Below are 15,634 nucleotides of genomic sequence, written 5' to 3' on the forward strand. Positions count from 1 at the left end.
AGGGTGTATGGTGTGGTGTGTACGGTACAGAGTGTGGGGTGTGGAGTGTAGGGTGTGGTGTGTGGTATGTAGGGAGTGGTGTGTGGTATGTAGGGTGTGGTGTTTGGTGTGTAGGGTGTGGTCTGTAGGGTACAGTGTGTGTAAGTAGGGTGTGGTGTGTGGTGTGTAGGGTGTGATGTGTTGTGTGTAGGTTGTCAAGTGGGAGTGTGGTGTGTAGGGTGTAGTGTGGTGTGTAGGGTGTGGTGTGTGGGTGTGGTGTGTAAGGTGTGGAGTATGGTGTGTGGAGTGTGGTGTGTAGAGTGTGGGGTGTTGGGCGTGGGGTATAGGGTGTGGTGTTTAAGGTGTGGAGTGGTGGTGTGTGGTGTGTATGGTGTGGGTGTTGTGTGTGGTGTGTAGGGGTAGAGTAGGGATGTGGTGTGTTGTGTGTAGGGTGTGGTGTGGGGCGTGGGGTATAGGGTGTGGTGTGTAGGGTATGGTGTGTGGTGTGTAGGGTGTGATGTGTGGTGTGTTGTATGTAGGGTATGGAGTGGGCGTGTGGTGTGTAGGGTGTACAGTGTGGTGTGTAGGGTGTGGTGTGTAGGGTGTTGTGTGTGGTATGTACTGAGTGGTGTGTGGGATGTAGAGTGTGGTTTTTGGTGTGTAGGATTTGGTGTGGTGTGTATGGTATAGTGTGTGGTATGTAGGGTGTGGCCTATATGGTGTGGAGTGGAAGTATGGTGTGATGTGTGTAGGTTGTGGGGTGTGGTGTGAAGGATGTGGGGTAAGGGGTGTGTGGTATGGTGTGTGGGGTGTGGTGTGCAGGGTGTGGAGTAGGGGTGTGGTGTGAAGGGTGTGGGGTGTGGTGTGTAGGGTACAGGGTGTAGGGTGTAGGTTGTGGGGTGTGGTGTGTGGTATGTAGGATGTGGGGTAAGGGGTGTGGGGGGTGGGGTATGGTGTGTGGTGTGTAGGAGGTGGAGTGGGGATGTGGTGTGTGGTGTGTGGTGTGTAGGGTGTGGGGTGTGGTATGTTGGGAGTGGTGTGTGGTATGTTGGGAGTGGCGTTTGGTGTGTATGGTGTGGCCTGTATGATATAGTGTGTGTATGTAGGGTGTGGTGCGTAGGATGTGGTGTGTGGTGTGTAGGGTGTGATGTATTGTGTGTTGTGTGTATGGTGTGGAGTGGGAGTGTGGTGTGTAGGGTGTACAGTGTGATGTGTAGGGTGTGGAGTGTGGTGTGTGGAGTGGAGTGTGTATGGTGTCAGGTATGGTGTGTTGGGTGTGGAGTGTGGTGTTTAGCTTGTGCAGTGTAGTGCGTAGAGTGTGGTGTGGGGCTGTGGTGTGTAGGGTGTGCAGTGTGCTGCTTAGGATGTGGTGAGTGGTGTGTGGTGTGTTGGGTGTGGGGTGTGGGGTGTGGGGTGTATGGTGTGGAGTGGGGGTATGGTGTGAGGTGTGTGGGTTGTGTGGTGTGGTGTGTAGGGTGTGGAGTAGGGGTGTGGTGTGTAGGCTGTGGGTTGGGGATGTGGTGTGTGGGGTGCAAGGTGTGGGCTGTGGGGTGTGGTGTGTAGGGTGTGTGGTGTGCTGTGTAGGATGTGGTGAGTGGTATGTGGTGTGTGGTGTGTTGTGTAGGGTGTGGAGTGGGGTTATGGTGTGAGGTGTGTAGGTTGTGTGGTGTGGTGTGAGGGTGTGGAGTAGGGGTGTGGTGTGTGGTGGGTAGGCTGTGGGTTGGGGATTTGGTGTGTGGGGTGCAAGGTGTGGGCTGTGTGGTGTGGTGTGGGGGTGTAGAGTTTATGGTGGGAGTGTGGTAAAATGTTTCTTGTCCCTGAATGATTACATCTTCTGTATTTGCTTGTTTAAACATGTTTTGAAGAGGGCATGCAACAGTGTTGCTTCCCATAAATCGTTTGCCTCAAGGGCCTCCATAGCCAAAACAAAAGCCTGAGCCCAGCTATTTGTTTTTGAAGTTGCCATTTGGATTTCTTCCCATATTTCAGGAAGCACAGTGGACCTGTCGGCTAGCCTTAATAATGACATGTACTAAAGTAGAGAAGCATGTTGTACTAATTGTTGATTTAGTAGGCCAACTCCAGCCTCACTTGCAGGAGCAGTGCTTTGCGAAAAATTATGCAAAATGCTTTGCTTTGTGCAGAATTGAGAGAGGCCCCAAGCTTCCCCAGAAAGGCCACTGAGCCAAAACTAATTGTTGGAGTAAATTTGGCTTTTATCATGGCAGTTAGGGGCACCAAGGTAGGACTTTGCAGTTTTGGAAATAGGAATTGAGAAGCTGAAATTGATGAGGGGGTCTTTGGCTTTATTGAATTGATGTAAATGGAAGGATAAACCTTTCTGCAGCCAGACACCAAGATATGTATAACAAGTGCCTCTTGAAAGTGGCAGACCACCCAGGAACCAGTGACCTTTCTTCCAGACCTTCCTTCCAAATACTATGATCTTAGTTTTAGAGAGGTTCACCACAATTTCATTTCTGTCACGGTAGGCATGAAGATTGTTTAAGAGTCTCTGGAGCCCAATGCTTTGTCAAGTTTAACAAAACTACATCATCTGCATATAGTAGCGAGGTCGCCTGCGATGTCCCAGTTTTGGTGGATGAGATTTGACAACGTCCAGATGGGAACTTAAGTCCGATATTTACAGATTAAAGAGCAGTGGGGCCAGGACACATCCTTGTTTCAGGTCCCTTTTCACTGCTATTGGATGTCAAGCAATGGTTTGAACCAAGTTTGCCCATTGCCCAGTTGTTTGAGTACAATAGTTGAATGGCATTTAGTAGTTTGTAGTTTTGCTAGAATGTTCCAGTCGATCAGGTTTCTCCATTGGAGGGTATGGTTGACATGATCAAATGCTTTGGAAAAATCCACAAAGCCAGAATATAAGAGTTGTTCACAGCTAATGATATATTTATCAGCAATGATTGAGACCGCAACTAGATTATCTGTGGTGCTAGAATTGGCTCTGGATCCAGTTTGATTGAAGACAATCAATTCTAAGCTAGCAAAGATGTTAGTCTACATCCAAAAGGACGATCATGCGATAGCTGTCGGGGAGTCGTACCTTTGTTTCTCATAGATGGTTGGAAGATTGAACCACACCATGATTCCGGGACAACCTTTTCCTTTAGGCTAAAGTTGAACATAGAGTAGAGACGTGCAATTCAAAAATCACAGTCTTGTTTGTAAATAGCTGCAGGAAGTCCATTTGGGACAGGTTCCCCATCCCTTCTACATTTCAAAATGTTTCCCTTAATTTCGCTCGCCGATAACGATAAGGAGATTGTACAATTCTCATAGTGCAATGGAAGAGGACGTTGATCTTAACTTTTGCATGAGGATTCGATATGCCTCACCCTTGTTGTTCCAGTGACAGTGTTATCTATAATAGCAAGATCTCTGTCCCATTGATTGATTAATAACCACAGAGCTTTAGAACTGTTGCTTTTACAGGCCTGGTGATTTCAATCCACTCCTGTTCAGTTTGAGATATTTTTGCCAACTAAACTGCTCTTTTATATTCTTTGTGTAGCTCAGGGAATTTTTCATGCTGGAATGCGAGATCAGGTGCAGTGTTGACAGCATTCATTTCAGTTGTCATTGCTCATCGTTGAAGCCTTGGAAGGTTCAAGTACCACTTTCTGTTTTTCCTTGATTGAGAGAGATCTCTCCAGGACCTTTTAATACATTTTGAGAGATGGTTATAGAGTTCATCTAACGTAATTTGCCATGCCCTGATTGGATCGTCATGGTTCCATTTTAATGTTACACTGGTCTGCTTCCACCCTTCATAATTGGGCAAAACAGGGGAGACCATCTGACACTTTGAGAATGGCTACTAACAGCCTGAACACAGATGGCATTGTATGAATGTACTAATTCATTAGAATTCTTGATCCTAATTATCTAAGGTGAATGATCACTCTTATGTCTTGCACCTATGTTAAAGTAAATTTTTTTACTAATAAGGGGAAGTGTGGCAAAAGTATAATCCAGGACGGTCTTGGATTTGAGGGATTTTCTTGTAGCAGTCATTGGGATATCAACTTGGCATCCCCCGTTGAGTGCCTGATATCCAAGAGCCTCTAAAATACGGAGGCAGACGTGGTCTATGAATACAACTGTATTTTGAAGTTTGTAGCAGTATGACCCAATGTATGTCCATTCTTCTTAAATTACCACTTTTTCTTAAATGATTAGCCAGATTAAAATTAAAACCGCCAGTAAATATTCGAGGAACATCATTATTCATGCTTTCTAGTGCTGTTAGAACATTTTCAATGGATGTTATATTTTGCTGCTTTTGTCTGGAGCCTAGGTTGATGCAAGCATTTAGGATTATTATTGGGCCAATTCTATTGCCAAAGTCCCAGTTAGAAATTATTAGGCCAAGTGTACACAATGCATTGGACTCCAAGCAACTCATGCAGAATGGCCTACCCAGTGTCACATAAATTGAGAGGCCACCCTGGCTTTTTCTGCTGGGGTGAATATTTCGGCATACCCTTCCAGTAGCTCTTCCTCCATTTTCCATGTTTCCTGGTGGAAGATCACATCAAAATTCTTAAAATAAGCCTCAAGTTCTGGATCTGAGTGGAGTTTTTTTTAATTCCTGCAATGTTCCATGAGATGATAGATGCCGGGCATGGCATGGGGTGTGTTGTGTAGAGTGTGGGGTGGGGTAATGAGTGGGGTGGGGTGTGGTGTATTGTTGTTTGGTGTGTGGTGGGTGAGGTGTGGTGTGTGGGGTCAGGGTGTGGTGTGTGTTAAGGTTGTGGGGTCAGTGTGTGGTGTGTAGGGTGTGATGTGTAGGGTGGGGGTGTGGTGTGTGGTGTGTGGGGTGTAGGGTATGGGGGTGTAGGGTATGGGGTGTGATGGGTGGGTGTGGTGTCTGGTGTATGGGGTGGGGTTATGGTGTGTAGGGTGTGGTGTACAGGGTGTGGGATGATGTGTGGTGCGTAGGGTGTGCTGTGTGGGATGTAGGGTCAGGTGTGGAGTCTAGAGTGTGGTGTGTGGTATGTAGGGTGTGGTGTGTTGTGTGTATGGTGTATGACGGGGTAGGGGTGGGATGTGTAGGGTGTGCTGTGTGGTGTGTAGGGTGTGGTTTGTAGCCTGGTGTGTAGGGTGGGGTGTGGGATGTGGTATATAGGGTGTGGGGTGGTGTAGATGGTGGAGTAGGGTTTGGGGTGTGGTGTTTGGGGTGTGATATGTGGTGTGTAAGGTGTGGGGTCATGGTGTGGAATGTGGCATGTAGGGTGTGGAGTCAGTGTGTGGTGTGTAGAGTGTGGTATATAGTGTGTGGGTGGGGGTGTAGTGTGTGGTGTGTGGGGTATGGGGTTGGGGTGTGCGGGTGTGGTGTGTAGTTCTGAGGTCCCTGCTCACGTATGTATGTGTACACTTGTGTGGGAAACTGGCCTCTTGTTTGCAGTTCTCCCCACTTTTTGCCTGATATCTGATGCTAACTTGAATGAGTGTGCGCTGGGGTCCTACTAACCAGGCCTCAGCATCTGTGTTCTTTCCCGAAAACTGTACCATTGTTCCATAATTGGCACACCCCTGGCACACAGCTAACTCCCTTGTAAAAGGTACCAGTGGTACCAAGGGCTCTGTGACCAGGAAGGTTCCCTAAGGGTTCGGAAAGATATTGTGCTACCCTAAGGGACTCCTCCCCAAACACATGCGCACTCCCAATGCAGCTTGTGTGTGTTGGTGGGGAGAAAAAGTTAAAGTCGACATGGCAGCCCCATCAGGGTGCCATGCCCACCAACCACTGCCTGCAGCATGGGTAAGTCACCCCTCTAGCAGGCCTTACAGTCCTAGGGCAGGGCGCACTATACCACAGGTGAGGTCATTGCTACATTAGCAATATGCCCCTGCAGTGTCTAAGTCCTTTCTTAGACATTGTAAGTGCAGTGTGGCCATATTGAGTACATGGGCTGGGAGTTTGTCATCATGAATTCCGCAGCCCCATGATGGCTACACTGAAGTCTGGGAAGTTCGGTATCAATCGTCTCAGCATGATAAACCCACACTGATGCCAGTGTTGGATTGATTGTCAAAAGCACAAAGAGCGCATCTTAGAGATGGCCCCTGTATTTTACCCAATCCTTTAGTGCAGGACTGACCAGTCTGTGCAGTCTGCCACTATGTGACAAGTTTCTGACCCCTTGTGGTGAGTGCCTTTGTGCTCTCTGAGGCCAGAAACAAAGCCTGCACTGGGTGGAGTTGCCTCATACTTCCCCCCTGCAGGAACTGTAACACTTGGCAGTGAGCCTCAAAGGCTCAGGCCTCCTGTTACACTGCCCCAGGGCACTCCAGCTAGTGGAGATGACCGCTGTAGGAAAATACCATCTTGCCTGGCATGTTCCCCCATTTTTACTTGTATGTCAGTTTGTTTTCGCCTGTTTCACTGGGATCCCGCTAGCCAGGACCCCAGTGCTCATAGTTTGTGGCCTGAATATGTGTCCCTGTGTAGTGCTTAACTGTGTCACTGAGGCTCTGCTAATCAGAACCTCAGTGCTTATGCTCTCTCTGCCTTTAAAATTGTCACTATAGGCTAGTGACCATTTTCACCAATTCTAATTGGCACATTGGAACACCCTTATAATCCCCTAGTATATGGTACCAGGGTACCCAGGGTATTGGCTTTCCAGGAGTTCCCTATGGGCTGCAGCATTTCTTTTGCCACCCACAGGGAGCTCTGACAATTCATACACAGGACTGCCACTGCAGCCTGAGTGAAATAACGTCCACGTTATTTCACAGCCATTTACCACTGCACTTAAGTAACGTATAAGTCACCTATATGTCTAACCTTTACCTGGTAAAGGTTAGGTGCAAAGTTACTAAGTGTGAGGGCACCCTGGCACTAGCCCAGGTGCCCCCACATTGTTCAGGGCAATCTCCCCGGACTTTGTGAGTGTGGGGACACCATTACACGCGTGCACTACATATAGGTCACTACCTATATGTAGCTTCACAATGGTAACTCCGAACATGGCCATGTAACATGTCTAAGATCATGGAATTGTCCCCCCAATGCCAAATCTGGTATTGGGGTGCCAATCCCATGCTTCCCCGGGGCTCCAGCACAGAACCCGGGTACTGCCAAACCAGCTCTCTGGGGTTTTCTCTGCAGCTGCTGCTGCTGCCAACCCTCAGACAGGGTTCTGCCCTCCTGAGGTCTGGGCAGCCCAGTCCCAGGAAGGCAGAACAAAGGATTCCCTCAGAGAGAGGGTGTTACACCCTCTCTCTTTGGAAATAGGTGTCAGGGCTGGGGAGGAGTAGCCTCCCCCAGCCTCTGGAAATGCTTTGAAGGGCACAGATGGTGCCCATTTCCGCATAAGCCAGTCTACACCTGTTTAGGGAACCCCCAGTCCCTGCTCTGGCACAAAAATGGACAAAGGAACGGGGAGTGACCACTAACCTGTCCATCGCCACCCCAGGGGTGGTGCCCAGAGCTCCTCCAGTGTGTCCCAGACCTCTGCCATCTTGGAAACAGAGGTGTGAGGGCACAATGGAGTCCTCTGAGCAACCAGTGCCAGCAGGTGACGTCAGAGACCCCTCCTAATAGGTGCTTACCTCTCTAGGTGGCCAATCCTTCTCTGAGGGCTATTTAGTGTCTCTTCTGTGGGCTTTTCCTCAGATAATGACTTGCAAGAATTCACCAGACTTCCTCTGCATCTCCCTCTTCGACTTCTGCCAAGGATCAACCGCTGACTGCTCCAGAACGCCTGCAAAACTGCAACAAAGTAGCAAGAAGACTACCAGTGACATTGTAGCGCCTAATCCTGCCGGCTTTCTCGACTACTTCCTGGTGGTGCATGCTCTGGGGGCTGTCTGCCTTCACCCTGCACTGGAAGTCATGAAGAAATCTCCAGTGGTTCGACGGAATGTAAATGTAAATGTAAATTAGCACTTGTATAGCGCACTACTCACCCGTTAGGGTCTCAAGGCGCTGTACTCATACCGCTATGGAACCCCTCCTGGCTTTTCCCTGTGAGGCGCCCACTCCTGAGCACCCCCAGGGTGAAGCCAGGCATCCAAGCGCTGTTGGGGCCGTTGTGGAGATTAAGCAAGCTATTGCCCAGAGTTGCAGAGTGGGACCCATGAATTAGATTAGGCACCGAGGCGAGAATTATCTGGTCAAGGGGAATTGAGCCCAAGACCTGCCGAAGCGGGACTTGAACCCTGGTCTTGAGCCAGATCTCTTCAGAATCTTCCGTCTGATCCAGTAGGCACCAAACTTCAGCATCACTGGTACTCTGGGTCCCCTCTCATCCTGATGAGCGTGGCCCCTGTAACACAGGTGGTGGACCCAAGTGACCCAGACTGTCCAGTGGTCCAACTGTCAAAATTTGGAGGAGGTAAGTCCTTGCCTCCCCTCTCCAGACAGGAATCCTGTGTACTGCATGAACCGCAGCTGCTAAGGCTTCTGTGCACTTTTGCAAGGAATCCTTCGTGCACAGCCAAGCCCAGGTCCCCAGCACTCCGTCATGAATTGTTTAACTCGCTGAGTTGATCACCGGATTCGTGGGACCCTCTTTTGTAGTGTTGAGATGACCACTATGCTCAGTCTTCTTGAACCCGTGTTTAAGGACTTCTGCGGGTGCTGCCTTCTTGTGCATGGACTCTCTGTATTGCTGAGGGCCCCCTCTGTCTCCTCTTCCAAGTGGCGACCTCATGATCCTTCCTTGGCCCAGGCAGCACCCTTTTACTTCAACCGCAACCTTTGCAGCTAGCAAGGCTTGTTTATGGTCTTTCTCCAAAGAAACAGCTCTGCATCCTACAGCACTCCCTGAGACATCTTCTGCACAAAGGAGAAGTTCCTGGCACCTTTTGTTGTTGCAGAATCTTAAGCTTCTTCCACCCAGAGGCAGCCATTTTGCACCTTCATCCGGGGTTTAGTGGGCTCCTGCCCCCCCGGACACTTTCGTGACTCTTGGACTTGGTCCCCTTCCTTTACAGGTCCTCAGGTCCAGGAATCTGTCTTCAGTACTTTTCAGTCTGTTGTGGTCTTTGCAGAATCTCCTATCACGACTTAGTGTCTTTCTGGGGAAGTAGTAACACTTTATTCCTACTTTTCAGGGTCTTGGGGTGTGGTATCTTGGACACCCTTAGTGATTTATTACACTCCCAGTGACCCTCTACACACTACACTAGGCCGGGGGTCCGTAAGTGGTTCGCAATCCACTTTCTTAGTATATAGTTTGTGTTGCATCCTATTGTATTCTACAGTGTTTGCACTACTTTTCTGAATGTTTACTTATCTGATTTTGGTTTGTGTGTATATTTTGTGTATTTTACTTACCTCCTAAGGGAGTATATCCTCTGAGATATTTTTTGCACATTGTCACTAAAATAAAGTACCTTTATTTTTAGTAACCCTGAGTATTGTGTCTCTTATTATATAGTACCTATATGATATAAGTGGTATAGTGGGAGCTTTGCATGTCTCCTAGTTCAGCCTAAGCTGCTCTGCTATAGCTACCTCTATCAGCCTAAGCTGCTAGAACACTACTAATCTACTAATGAGGGATAACTGGACCTGGCACAAGGTGTAAGTACCATCAGGTACCCACTATAAGCCAGGGCAGCCTCCTACACCGCCCTCCAGACAAAGCCCCGCTTTAGACAGCAGCAAGTTCAGCAGGAAACTTAGGAAAAACAAGGAGGAGTGACCACTTCAGCTGGGACCACCCCTAAGGTGTCCAGAGCTGAAGTGACCCCCTCCCAGCAGAATCCTCCATCTTGATTTGGAGGACGGGGACCAATAGGGCTAGGGCTGTGTCCCCCTCCCCAAAGGGAGTGGACACCGGAAGGGTGTAGTCACCCTCAGGGACAATAGCCATTGGCTATGGCCCCCTGACCCCGTGACACCCCTAAATCTAGGATTTAAGGGCCTGCCTGAACCCAGCTCACCAGATTCCTGGCTACCTCAAGAAGACAACAAGAAGAAAGAAGAAGTACTGCTGAGCTGACCCCCAGCAGAGAAGACTTAAGACACCAACAGGCTTGGCCCCAGCCCTACCGCTTTTGAAGCCCTGCTTCAGGAAGGCGACACATCTTACAGGACCAGAGACCTCTTAAAAGCCTCAAGAAGACTTCCTACTCCCCAGAGGGCCAAGATCTCCTGTGGACAGCGGCCCTGTCCAAAAAGAAACTCCAACAAAGGACTGCAAAACCGCCCTGGATCCCCAAGTCCTGCCCACTCTGCACCCAACACCCACAGCCCATGTCGCCCAACTGACTGGAGCTGGGCCCCAGGCAATTCTGACCTAGTGTCCACCCTGGGTTGACCCCTCCTGTCCAACACGACAATGCCTGAAGCCTAAATCCGGAGGACCCCCGACCGCTAGAGAACCGGACGAAGATACCTGACGTCCACAGGTACCTCTGCACCCACAGCCCCCTGGCCCTGGGGAACCCAACCACCGGTCCAGCAACTTCCAGCAGGCGGCCCTCCTCCTTGTCCAACCTGTGGTTTCCTGGAACCGATCCCCTGGACTTAACCTGTGGAAAGCATTTGGGAGCTCGACACTGTGTTTGCACCCTGCACCCGGCTGCCCCTGCGCCGCTGAGGGTGTGTGTTTGGTGCTGCTCTATGGCCCCCGGTGCTCACCTAAACCCTCCAGGTCTGCCCTCCAAAGATGCTGGTACTTACCTGCAAGCAGGCCTGATTCCAAGAGCCCCCTGTCTCCATAGGACTCAATGTTAAACCTTGCATCATTTGTGACCTCTGCTCCCAGCCGGCCCGTGTTGCTGGTGGTGGGTGTTTGGGGTTAACTTGAACCCTAACCTGTGGACATCCTAACCCCCGGAAACTGGAACTGTAAGTCTTGTAGTTACCTTGAAATTGTGCTAACTTTTCTTTCCCCCTTAGAACTGTGTTTGAAAATTGCAGTGTGAACTTTTAAAACAGACATTTGTTATTTTCTCAAAAACCGTTTAACTTGCCAAATTGAAACAAAGTGGTGTTCATACATATGTCTGATACTTACTTACAAATGTACTTACCTGCAAACTGACTCTTATGGTTCTAGAAATAAAGTAGCAAAATGTATTTTTGCTATATAAAAAACATTGGTCTGGCGTTAGTCATTGAGTGTGTGCTTCCTTTATTGTGTGTGTGTACAATAAATGCTGAACACTACCCTCTCATAAGCCAAACTGCTCGACCACACTACCACAAAGGAGAGCATTAGTATTATCTATTATTGCCTATGTCAAGCCTCTGGGGAACCCCTGGACTCTGTGCACACTACATCTCATTTTGATATAGTATATGCAGAACCAGCTTCCTACAACTTGGTTTTCACGCCCCCACTTCTGCTGCCCCTAGGGACATGTATACCTGGTCCTCACTCCCCCCCCCCTCTGCCGCTCCTAGGGACATGTATACCTGGCATTCACTCCCCCACCTCTGCTGCTGCTAGGGACATGTATACCTGGTCCTCACTCCCCCACCTCTGCTGCTCCTAGGGGCATGTATACCTGGTCCTCACTCCCCCCCTCTGCTGCCCCTAAGGACATGCATACCTGGCATTCACTCCCCCACCTCTGCTGCCCCTAGGGACATGTATACCTGGTCCTCACTCCCCCACCTCTGCTGCCCCTAGGGACATGTATACCTGGCATTCACTCCCCCACCTCTGCTGCCCCTAGGGACATGTATACCTGGCATTCAGTCCCCCAACTCTGCTGCCCATAGGGACATGTATACCTGGTCCTCACTCCCCCACCTCTGCTGCCCCTAGGGACATGTATACCTGGTCCTCACTCCCCCACCTCTGCTACTCCTAGGGACATGTATACCTGGTCTTCACCCCCCACCTCTGTTGCCCCTCGGGACATGTATACCTGGTCCTCACTCCCCCACCTCTGCTGCCCCTAGGGACATGTATACCTGGTCCTCACTCCCCCCCCCTGTGCTGCCGCTAGGGACATGTATACCTGGCATTCACTCCCCCACCTCTGCTGCCCCTAGGGACATGTATACCTGGCATTCATTCCCCACCTCTGCTGCCGCTGGGGACATGTATACCTGGTCCTCAGTCCCCACCCCTCTGCTGCCCCTAGGGACATGTATACCTGGTCCTCACTCCCCCCCCCCTCTGCTGCCCCTAGGGACATGTATACCTGGTCTTCACCCCCCACCTCTGCTGCCCCTAGGGACATGTATACCTGGTCTTCACTCCCCACCTCTGTTGCCCCTAGGGACATGTATACCTGGCATTCATTCCCCACCTCTGCTGCCCCTAGGGACATGTATACCTGGTCTTCACCCCCCACCTCTGTTGCCCCTAGGGACATGTATACCTGGTCCTCACTCCCCCACCTCTGCTGCTGCTGGGGACATGTATACCTGGTCCTCACTCCACCACCTCTGCTGCCCCTAGAGACATGTATACCTGGTCCTCACTCCCCCACCTCTGCTGCCCCTAGGGACATGTATACCTGGTCCTCGCTCCCCCCCCTCTGCTGCCCCTGGGGACATGTATACCTGGTCTTCACTCCCCCCCTCTGCTGCCCCTAGGGACATGTATACCTGGCATTCACTCCCCCACCTCTGATGCCCCTAGGGACATGTATACCTGGCATTCACTCCCCCACCTCTGCTGCCCCTAGGGACATGTATACCTGGTCCTCACTCCCCCACCTCTGCTGCCCCTAGGGACATGTATACCTGGTCCTCACTCCCCCCCCCCCCTCTGCTGCCCCTGTGGACATGTATACCTGGTCCTCACTCCCCCACCTCTGCTGCTGCTGGGGACATGTAAACCTGGTCCTCACTCCCCCACCTCTGCTGCCCCTAGAGACATGTATACCTGGTCCTCACTCCCCCACCTCTGCTGCCCCTAGGGACATGTATACCTGGTCCTCACCCCCCCCCCCTCTGCTGCCCCTGGGGACATGTATACCTGGTCCTCACTCCCCCCCTCTGCTGCCCCTAGGGACATGTATACCTGGCATTCACTCCCCCACCTCTGATGCCCCTAGGGACATGTATACCTGGTCCTCACTCCCCCACCTCTGCTGCCCCTAGAGACATGTATACCTGGTCCTCACTCCCCCACCTCTGCTGCCCCTAGGGACATGTATACCTGGTCCTCACCCCCCTCCCCCTCTGCTGCCCCTGGGGACATGTATACCTGGTCCTCATTCCCCCCCTCTGCTGCCCCTAGGGACATGTATACCTGGCATTCACTCCCCCACCTCTGCTGCCCCTAGGGACATGTATACCTGGTCCTCACTCCCCCACCTCTGCTGCCCCTAGGGACATGTATACCTGGTCCTCACTCCCCCCCCTCTGCTGCCCCTGGGGACATGTATACCTGGTCCTCACTCCCCCCCCCTCTGCTGCCCCTAGGGACATGTATACCTGGCATTCACTTCCCCACCTCTGCTGCCTCTAGGGACATGTATACCTGGCATTCACTCCCCCACCACCGCTGCCCCAGGGACATGTATACCTGGTCCTCACTCCCCCCCTCTGCTGCCCCTAGGGACATGTATACCTGGTCCTCACTCCCCCACCTCTGCTGCCGCTGGGGACATGTATACCTGGTCCTCACTCCCCCCCTCTGCTGTCCCTAGGGACATGTATACCTGGCATTCACTCCCCCACCTCTGCTGCCCCTAGGGACATGTATACCTGGCATTCACTCCCCCACCTCTGCTGCCGCTGGGGACATGTATACCTGGTTCTCAGTCCCCCCCTCTGCTGCCCCTAGGGACATGTATACCTGGTCCGCACTCCCCCCCTCTGCTGCCCCTAGGGACATGTATACCTGGTCCTCACTCCCCCACCTCTGCTGCCGCTGGGGACATGTATACCTGGCATTCACTCCCCCAACTCTGCTGCCGCTGGGGACATGTATACCTGGCCCTCAGTCCCCCCCTCTGCTGCCCCTAGGGACATGTATACCTGGTCCTCACTCCCCCCTCTGCTGCCCCTAGGGACATGTATACCTGGTCCTCACTCCCCCACCTCTGCTGCTGCTGGGGACATGTATACCTGGCATTCACTCACCCACCTCTGCTGCCCCTAGGGACATGTATAGCTGGTCCTCACTCCCCCACCTCTGCTGCCCCTAGGGACATGTATACCTGGCATTCACTCCCCCACCTCTGCTGCCCCTAGGGACATGTATACCTGGCATTCACTCCCCCACCTCTGCTGCCGTTGGGGACATGTATACCTGGCATTCACTCCCCCACCTCTGCTGCCCCTAGGGACATGTATACCTGGCATTCACTCGCCCACCTTTGCTGCCCCTAGGGACATGTATACCTGGCATTCACTCCCCCACCTCTGTTGCCCCTAGGGACATGTATACCTGGTCCTCACTCCCCCACCTCTGCTGGCGCTGGGAACATGTATACCTGGTCCTCACTCCCCCCCCTCTGCTGCCCCTAGGGACATGTATACCTGGTCCTCACTCCCCCACCTCTGCTGCCGCTGGGGACATGTATACCTGGCATTCACTCCCCCCCCCCTCTGCTGCCCCTAGGGACATGTATACCTGGCATTCACTCCCCCACCTCTGCTGCTGCTGGGGACATGCATACCTGGCATTCACTCCCCCACCTCTGTTGCCCCTAGGGACATGTATACCTGGTCCTCACTCCCCCACCTCTGCTGCCCCTAGGGACATGTATACCTGGTCCTCACTCCCCCCCTCTGCTGCCCCTAGGGATATGTATACCTGGTCCTCACTCCCCACCTCTGCTGCCGCTGGGGACATGTATACCTGGTCCTCACTCCCCCCCTCTGCTGCCCCTAGGGACATGTATACCTGGTCCCCACTCCCCCACCTCTGCTGCCGCTGGGGACATGTATACTTGGCATTCACTCCCCCACCTCTGCTGCCCCTAGAGACATGTATACCTGGTCCTCACTCCCCCACCTCTGCTGCCCCTAGGGACATGTATACCTGGCATTCACTCCCCCACCTCTGCTGCCCCTAGGGACATGTATACCTGGTCCTCACTCCCCCCCCTCTGCTGCCCCTAGGGATATGTATACCTGGTCCTCACTCCCCAAATCTGCTGCCGCTGGGGACATGTATACCTGGTCCTCACTCCCCCACCTCTGCTGCTGCTGGGGACATGTATACCCGGCATTCACTCCCCCACCTCTGCTGCCCCTAGGGACATGTATACCTGGTCCTCACTCCCCCACCTCTGCTGCCCCTAGGGACATGTATACCTGGTCCTCACTCCCCCCCTCTGTTGCCTCTAGGGACATGTATACCTGGTCCTCACTCCCCCACCTTTGTTGCCCCTAGGGACATGTATACCTGGCATTCACTCCCCCACCTCTGCTGCCCCTAGGGACATGTATACATGGTCCTCACTCCCCAACCTCTGCTGCCCCTAAGGACATGTATACCTGGTCCTCACTCCCCCACCTCTGCTGCCGTTGGGGACATGTATACCTGGCATTCACTCCCCCACCTCTGCTGCCGCTGGGGACATGTATACCTGGGATTCACTCCCCCACCTCTGCTGCCTCTAGGGACATGTATACCTGGTCTTCACTCCCCCCCCCCCCCCTCTGCTGCTCCTAGGGACATGTATACCTGGCATTCACTCCCCCACCTCTGCTGCGGTTGTGGACATGTATACCTGGCATTCACTCCCCCACCTC

Source organism: Pleurodeles waltl, chromosome 7, assembly GCF_031143425.1.
Source record: "Pleurodeles waltl isolate 20211129_DDA chromosome 7, aPleWal1.hap1.20221129, whole genome shotgun sequence".
NCBI classification, from domain to species: Eukaryota; Metazoa; Chordata; class Amphibia; order Caudata; family Salamandridae; genus Pleurodeles; species Pleurodeles waltl.